A 9,841-nucleotide genomic window follows, 5' to 3' on the forward strand; every position below is an offset into this window, starting at 1 on the left:
GGTTCCTAACTTCAAGAATTATGTGGATGGCTACCTATGTGATGGGCAAGAAATGCTAGTTGGTCATGCAAAGCCATTGCAATTTTGATTTTTCATGCAAGGTGGCAGACCTATGATGTAGTACAAGGTGCATCCAAAATCACGAAATTGGATGCCCATAGAAGGGGGAATCAAGCTAAGAAGAAAGATAGTGAGGGACGACCATTGTTGTCAACTGGTTGTCAGGATAAATTACCACTGGCTGAATTTGTGAGAGACCACTTGCAAGGAATAAAGGATTACATTAAGTTTTGGGAGAGATGTGCAAGTGGCAATAATGCATCATATGAGTCCTACATTAGGCTAGTGATAGACTACTAGAAAAACATGATCAATGAGCTTGAATAGGAAAAGATCTCAGAGACTGGAGTGATGAGGAGGAGGATATAGATGCTTGCATTAGTGAGTTCCAAGGCTATGAGGAATGGAATGATCACTATTGCAGGCCCCAAAAAAGGTAAGTCGAGGGAAGAGTTTAGACCAATGGTGGACATTAAGCAAGGTGACTTTGTCTTGGTAAGGCCATTATACTCTGTATACCCAATATGGTTTGGGGTTGCCATATCAAGTGTCGAGATGGATACTGCATCTCCTCACTTCAAGAAATTATTGATTCAATATTAGACACCATCAATAAAGAGAAAGGGCCTCAGTGATGCAGATGCGTATGTTGACTGTTGGAACAAATATTAGGTAGAGAACAGGTTGGATCCACAGGGGTGGGAGTGTACTGATGCGGTGGTCTAGTTGTGGACATCAAAAGCCATAGATTCCACCGAGTCTATGCATCAAAGAATAGGGGAGCTTGCTTGGTATCAGACCATAGAAAATAGTGACAATTTTCTCCTTCTTGATCTTCGAAACTTCCAATGTAATATGTTCTCTCATGTGATGTTTCTCAGTTATTGTGATCTTATTAATATGATAATTTCTAAAGCCTGTCTTTTACCAACAAGTACTTTTTTTCTAGTGGTTCACTTTGCATGGTGTTTGTTAACACCACCAATTGGTGTTTATTAACACCTTAAGTAAAATAACCATATCGTCCCCAAATGGTGTTTATTAACACCACCAAATACATGATTTTCAAACTCTGCCACAAATGCTCCCGGTTGTTATACCCAATGAAAGATTTCATAACCAATGAAGTTTTCATAACCATTGGAATTTCCAAATATCAGCAAAATTTCAATATTGTGGTGACATTCCCACAATCAATGAAACTTTTCCCAATTTTAATGAAATCCACCCAAAATACAACTTTGTCCCCCTTTATCTAATACGGTGTTTTATCACTAAGCTACTCAAAGCTCTTGATAGTGGTATCCAAGAATGTACTGAAAGACTTCAAAAAGATTTTTGAATTTTCAACCGTATCCACACTAATTCATATTGGCTTATCCATAAACCAATATGACTTCCTAATTAGTCTACTGGAAACAAAAAATTTGGTGTATACTTTTGACATTATGTCATGCTATGAATCCATACCCCACCAAGGTAATAATAGCCTTATTGAGTCTCTCCAAAATTTTATCAAAATTCTAAATACTGATGGTTATCTTGGCTTTAAAAAAACTAGGAAATAGTTTGAGCTTACTAAGAAAAACAAAGAGCGTACAATCAATTTTAAAGATATTATTGATCTAAACATATTTATCTTAGATAACTATTTTACTAAACTAGGAGAGGAGATACATGTGCAAACCAAAGGTATCCCCATAGGGTACCCTACTCACTATTATGGTGTAGCTTATACCTTGCCTGGTTTGAATTACAATATATTCTCAAATTGTCTAGACTTAAAGAGAATGAGAAACTTAAAGCTTTCTATTTGTCGGCTCAATTTATGGATGGTTTAATATTTATTTTAATAATGATTTTATTGTGGATTGTCTCTCTCATAGCAGGCCCATTGATCAAGTAGATCCAGTTAAAGTTTACCCATTGTTGGATATAATTGCTATCAATCCCACTTATGACACTTTACCACTTATTTGAACATTTCCATCTCACTTACCAGACCTTTTATTGGATGCTTTGAAACTCATACCTTTTGGAAAAAAGATGAACTTCCCTGTCCCAATATTTAGTTCATCCATGCTGCTAGCAATAAGCCCAAAATATTGCTTATAAAGTTTGTGTTTCACAAATGCTACCTCTTATTTATAATGCCTCGCACGAATCACGGGCCTATATTGATTTGTTGATATTAATTGTTATTTTTGAGAAAATGGTTTTAACCCCAACTTGATTACAAAAAATATCCTTTATTTCTCTAAAAAGAATACCTTACCTGGTTTATGGTTTGATATTCAGAACCTTATTAACCTATTTGGTGAGGGGTAAGTTCCACATGGTGGGCTTACCCCTCACCATGTGGTCTTAACCTCTAGGATGGGGGGTGGTTCACACACACACTTACTTTATTGCACTCGACTATATGCACACATACCACACACTAGTTTCTCTTTCAATTGAACCCATTTTGTTTTAAATGCTAAATTAGCTCCATGTAGCAAACACTTAAACTTACATACTTTTTTTCTTATTGGTATGTGTGTTCTACTAGGTAACAATCACTTTGATGGACAAATGACACACATAAGGGTCATGGCTTGGTCTTTCGTAATTGTTATGTGGAGTAGCAATATGATGGACAAATAATACTACACACATACATACATGTATGTGTGTGTGTGCGCATGCGTGCGTGCGTGTGTGCGTTTGTATGTGTACCAGGACTTAGAATGCTAAGCAATGGTCTTTAACATGGAGAGGATCTTGAGAAAATTGACACGTATAAAGTTAGAAAAAGTAGTTTGCATTATTAGCAGAGTTTATATAAGAAGTTTAAGTGTCAATCCTTCTAGAAGTCCAAGCTCTAAAGTCGAAGTTAACTTGCCTGCCATCATCTAGATAAAACTAGTTGTTAGCAGGTCGTAGTTTCAAATGGGTAGACATGTAATGCTTGTTCCCACTAGCATGTTATTTCTTTACTATGGACTAAGACATCCATCTAGATTCCAAGGGAAAGCAAAAAAAAATGTTGTTATTCAGTTAAGTAGTTCAAAAAAAGGTTTTATGGGATTAGAAAAAAAGAGTTAAATTGAAAAAACCTTTTCTCTTAATAGAGGAAAAGCACATATTATAATAAAGGCAAGAAATTCATTCAATGCATAAAGTATTTGTTTTTTTTTTAGGTTAGAAGGCATGGAGAGCAAGGTTCAATGGATAAGACTTCCCAGAATGGCAACTTTGCTTGCTCATGTAGTTCATGGAGAAGGGCTTATGGGTGGTAGCTTTAGTATCTAAGAAGAAGCTAGTGGGTAAGATGGCTCCCTTAGAAGTTAACACAATGGGAGAATAAAAATGAAAATACATTTGGTGTCCTTGGACAAGCACAACCATCGTTGGATTTTTCTAAAACAGCTTGTGAATTGGGTTGATATCAATTCTCTCTTCAGTGTAGGGCCTTCAAATTTTGAAAGTTCTCCTTAAATAAGAGTTTTTTAGTTTATAAATGTTTAAAGGGGTGACTTTGGGTGAGAATTTTAATTGAAAGTGAGAAAAACTAAGGTCATTCTTCTTTTGAGCCCTCCCTCAGACAATGACAAAATTGTGAAGGCACTCTATGTAAATGTTGACATGACTTTGGGAGAAATGATACCAATGCTTTTTTGGATGATGAATGCCATTAAACTTTGATTGGCTAAATGGACTTAGATGAAGTGTGAATATTGCCAAAAACCAAGACATATTGAAGAGTATTGTTTTTAGAAACAAGGGATATTACAAGAAAGAACAAAGGATCAACAAATGTAGCAAAAGAATTCACAGTCCTACGCTTGTTTAGACCAATCATGGTCAATGAGAGTGGGTTTTATAAAGTTTTTTATTCTTGAATAGTAAAATCTCTATGTAAGTTGTGACATCAATCACTATGTAACTAGCTTTCATACATTGCCTTTAAAGGTTTCTTCATCTTTGGATGGTTTAGTGATACCATTTAAGGTTCTCCTTTCTTGTTTTTCAAGTGAGCATATTTTCAAAGGCATTTTGTCTATGAATTTTATGAGAATCTTTGTTTTGCATTATTTGTTTTGTTCGGTGTTTATTTTATCACCTTTTCCCCCACTTTAATTTGAGGGGGTGTTGGAGAAAACTAAACTTCAACATGGTATGGTTAAGTTTATGGGTTTGTGTACATGTGGTTGAGCTTATGGACATGGGGCCAAGTCCATGGCTTGCATGGAGTTTGAGAGCATCCACCTAATGATAAAGGGATGAGTTCTTCTCATTGGGTTTTGGGGGTCAAACTATTTGACTACACCTAAGATGTGATTTGAAATCAATAAGCGTGATTGGAGGATCACCTTCGACTCATTTCTACAAGAACATGGCATGGTGTTGAGGTCATCCCTACAAGCCTTGTAGGGATGTGGAGGGTCATTGCATGCAATTATCATTGTAAATATTCTCACATGCAAAAATAGCTTTTAGGGTTTTGCAGTCTACTCCATAATAGTCCGAGATACTTTTCAGTTTACTTAGCATCCATTCTCTCTCTCTCTCTCTCTCTCTCTCTCTCTCTCTCTCTCTCTCTCTAATATATAGTTTTTGGTAGATGATATTGTATGAATACCACCATAGTTTTTGGTAGCATGATCTTCATAGGTGATGGAATGACTTTATGTGAGTTTTGAAGAAGACATGCCTACCAAATACTCCTTGGATTGACATAACACTCATGACCAACCAAGCCTTTTATCTAGTTGTATTGGTTCATTTTATATATCTTGCTAATAGTGAAGATAATGCTCTTCATCTCACAACTTTCATGTAACTTGTGTATTATCATAATTTATCTTAAATTGATATCAAAGCGCCAAGGCTTTACGCCCATAGAGTGCATGCATGGGAGAGCTTCAAATCGGAGCATATTGAGGTATACAAGGGACACCTCTTTAAGGAGGTGAGTTTTTGCTTTGCAGCATGCATATTTGTGATAGCAAGACAAGCTCGAGGAGCTTGAATAGACATGGAGAAGCTCAGAAGAGCCATTTTGAGGGGCATCACTGAGTAGCCTATCGAGGGCCAAAATCCCAAGCCTACCAAGTTGTAAGATTTTTTGACAAACACATTGATGCCTAGTAGCTATAAGATTGTCTTACGAACATATTGAAGCGTTGGAAGGGCTGAAATCTCAGATTTTGAATTACTTGGGATACATTTGAGGGAAACTTGTCATATTGGTGTTTGTCTTGGCATACAACCAATTTGGACTCTATAGTTTTGTTTCCCAAAAAACACTGCCATTCGAGACACGTGTGTGCATGTTTGCCTTGTTTGGCATTCTTACAATTATTATGCATTGGTCAACTTGTATGTTGAGTTGTAGGTGATATAATTGGACCTAGCAAGGAAAAAATTTGCATAAACTCTTGTATACATAGTCGGACGTCCCAAGGTGACACTATGTCATCCAATCTTGTTAAGGTAGATGCTAGAGATGGGCAATGTAGAGACCAGAAACTTTCATGCAAATTAAATAGAACCTTAATACATGCAAAGATAACGGGTAGTGCAATCATCTCAAGAGATGAAGAGAAAATGTTCAAATTTGGGACCTCGAGAACTTTATACAGGTACTTCTTTAAAAGCATTTTAGATGAACATTATTATTGGAGGAATAGCTTGTAGTAAGTCTTGGAATGAGAGGTAGACACTCATGCTTACATGATTTTCATAAGAAGGTAGAAATGGAGCATGGCTCTTAAGAAGGTAAAAGACTTTAAAAGATGAAATAAAATAATATATGAACATGCTAGTTTTTATTATATAAGAAAAAGGGAAAACTATTATAAAAGTTGGTCATCTATATAGGCTACACTTCCCATGACCTTCGCCATATAGGCTAAAAACTTAAAAACTAGAAAGTTGAGATCACTAAGGCAAGATCCCACAAGTGAGTCCTTCCTACCCACTATTCGCCCCACATCAAAAAGCATAGATTTGATCATTCCATCCCTACTCCCAGCTTAAAAACTAGATCATTATGAACATTCCAGATCAAAAGAAGAATTGCAGCCCAAATATGCTATCAGCAAGCTTCTAATGTTGGTATTGTCCCTAGAGTATCCCTTAGCACCACTAACCTCCAGCTAGTTCTTAGAAAAATCTTGCTTATTAATCCAACCTTTCTGATAGCCCTGCCACCACACACCATACCCTCCTCTTCATCACACATGCCCATAACAAATGCATGATATCCTCAACACATCTCCCACATTGAGGATAGAAGGGATTCAACTTGGACCAATAGTCATTCTACCCCTAAAAGGCAACCATTTATGCATATTCTTCCAAAGAAAGAAACTGGCTCTTCTTGATTGACATCTCTTCCAAATACTAACAATTCTCTACCTTATCCCTCAGCATTTGATCCACTATGAGGCTCCTATAGACTACCCTCATAGTGATCTTTTGTAAGCCTATAGAGCCCAAATTCCCTTCATGCAATCGAAGGGATACAATTGGTAGGCCATCACTCAGGGACATTCACCACTAACACACCATTAACTAGAGTAACCCCTCTGTGCAATAGCCCATACAAGAGTAACACACCATTAACTAGATTAACCTCTCTATGCGATAGCCAATACTGCTCTCTCTACAACCAAACTTGAGACCCATTCTCTCAAGAAGAAGAGACAGGTGTCCAAAGTTTACAAAATTCAATGAGAGGAGGTTTAACCATGGCAAGTGATCATGATTCAAAATTCAAAAAGGCAAAAGGCTCTATGAGGAACAATAGTAGCTAGCTATCAGATGAAGACTGCAATAGAGCACGAAGAGGAGGATAGTGTATTATGCTCTAAATGCTTGGACCTAAGAATGAAACATCATTAGAAGCAAGACATGATATTATTTTTTCAGGAGTGGGTATGTATTCCCAACATACCTCAAATAAAAGGAACTATCTTACATGAGCTACACAACTCACCCATTGTTGTCCACCCTGGATTGCAAAAGACATAGCCTTCAAAGAGCACTTCTATTAGCCAAAAATGATAAGGGTAATCAAAAGCCATGTACTTAAGTGTTTGCCTTATCAAAAGATAAAACATGTACAAGTTTCAAGAAAGCGTAGATCCCTTGACATCCCCAACAAGTACATAACTATGGACTTTATCACTGAATTGCCAAAACTAAGATCGGGGCATGACTCTATCTTTGTGATGGTTGATAAATTGACCAAAGTAGTTTATCCCAATTCACGCAAGAGATACATCTTTGAACATAGTCCATGTATTTATCAAAGAAATGTTCAAATTACATGAACTCCCAAGCCAAGATAGCAAATTCACATTGAAATTTTTGCGAGGTCTATTCCATGCCATTGGTACTCAACCAAATTTGAGCTCCATTGACCATCCTCAAACTAATGGATACATCGAGAGAGGGAATCAAGCTCTAAAAGACATGCTTAGGATGTATTGCATGGAAAATGGGAGCTTATGGGGAGAGTACCTCCAATTAGTGGGATATGCTTACAATAGCACTTCTTAAGATTCCATTAAAATGACACCTTTTAGAGCCTGTTATGGACAAGTCTTTTTCGTCCATTGCTTGGTGTGACCTAGTGAGTAAAGTGTAAATATTTAAAAAATGGGTAGACAAAATGCAAGAAGAGATCAAAGAGTACCTCAAAATAGCCATTAACCTGCAAAAAAATACGCAAATTAACATAGAAGTGAGAGAAAGGATTGAAGTTTTGTAAGGCCTAGGCCAAGGATGACTTCAATTAAATTCAAAGGAAAGAAAAAATTAAAACCCGCTATTATGGTCCCTTCAAGATTTAAACTAGAATTGGAGACAAGCCTATCAACTCAATTTACCCAGCGGATTTAACATGTTTCATGTGAGTTTGTTCAAGAAGTACGTCCCTGATGAAAGTCATGTGTTAAAAGCTAAGGAATTGTAAATGTTGATTATAATTTTAAGTAGTGAGCCCGAGGAAATCTTAAAAGTAAAGGAAACACCCTTAAGGAATCGGATAGTGCACGAACATTTACTTAAATGGAAGAAATACCCGATAAAGGAAGCAACTTGACTAACCAAAAATGAATGGAGGAAACACTACCCTACATTTCAAGGATGAGGTCATCTTCATGCCTAAATGAAAAGGAATACCCAAGGAAGGGGAAAAAGGGAAATGAAAGGATTAAGAAGGGAAAGGATTTGATCTTCCCATAGAACATAGAACCTTAAGATTTCTTAAACTTTGGATTGTTTTGACTGCAAGATGCAAAGGTAAGAGAGGACCATAAGGCAACCAAACACTTGTATGGATGACGAAGTCCATGTGAAGAAGGTAAGAGAGGACCAAGTTGAGGAGGGGACCCTTGATGTCCTTTGAGGCAAGGTTTTTCTAGTCCTTTTATTCTCACGGGTCTTGGAGAAAGAGAGAGTGCAAGGGGCTACCAACCTCGGAGCTCTGTGGTGGAATGCTTGACCTTGAACGGGTAACGCAAGGCGCCTCTTTGCAATCCACGTGGAAGAGAGCGCTTGATGCCACGTCAAATCGTTTAAGACTACATCTTCACATTTTCCGGCGTTTTCTTTAAGGGCACTCTATGACGCAGAGGTCGCCTTAGTAACAAAGAACAATCCACGTCGATTGGATTGAGGGGGGTGTCTGAGAATTAAGTCCCGTTTCCATTGATCCCTTTATGAATGGAGATTGTTGGGGGCATACAAATTATAAGCTATGTCGAACGAAACTTACTTCAGAAGGTCTAATAAGGACACTTTTTCAAAATTAGCCCCTATTCCGACAGTCCCTAGGCAGGATTGCTGGCACGCTGGATTTGGACAGCCAGGTCCTTACATTGTGTTTACCATCATCAAGGACACTCAACCCGAGGTATGGAGTATAATGAGGGATACAGGTACGTGGACACTCATGCCCTTCATGATTATCTCATGAAGGTAGAAATGGAGTAAAGGAGCATAGGTCTTACAAAGGGAAAAAGACTTTAAAAGTTAGAAATTTTTTTCGTGTAAACAATGAAACCAACTAATCAATTTTTATGATATAGAAAGGGATTAATATAGAAGTTCTTGCAAGACTTCTTGTATTTCTTTGTACAAAGTGTGTGATTTAGTAAATGCTTTTGTTCCGTCACATGTAGTTATTCTTTTTTTTGAGGATGTACTTGGATCTTGCTCAAGACAAGTATGGCCTGCCGTCGTGACGCAACTTTTTGGGTCTTGATGGGTTTTATAGATTTGATCAGTTTTAATAATGTGCTCCTTCAAGAAAATCATATATGTATTTTTTTCTAATAGAAGGCGGTCAAGCAAAGAGACCAGAGGGTGCAAAAAAAGAGAGGGCCAAGGAGAGAAACTTAATATGAGGCAAAGATAATGAGTGAACGTGAACATGAGAACTTTTTTTTTTTTGTGGGGAGGGGGGTGGGGGGGATCACAAATGGGAGAGGTCTCTTTGTAACTAAAGTAAGAATGCATCTGTCCATGCATGCAAGTAGAAAATGTGCGAGAGAGAAACAGTCAAGGTAAAATGTTGATTAAAAACAACTGTGAAAAGTATAAAACAACCGAGGAAAGACACAAAAGGCCAGAAAACTTACAGACAACAGAACGTGCAGCATAAGATAAGGGGCAAACCCCTGATGGTAACCTTCCTGAGACAAAACACCAAGCAGGTCAAGCTTTGGATCTGCAGATAGTTGGGCTTGGGTGCCAACCTTGAAGCTCCTGGACAGAACCTGATGGC

This window comes from Dipteris shenzhenensis, chromosome 3 (genome assembly GCF_047967505.1).
Source record: "Dipteris shenzhenensis isolate YYH24624 ecotype China chromosome 3, Dip_SZ_1.0, whole genome shotgun sequence".
Lineage (NCBI taxonomy): Eukaryota > Viridiplantae > Streptophyta > Polypodiopsida > Gleicheniales > Dipteridaceae > Dipteris > Dipteris shenzhenensis.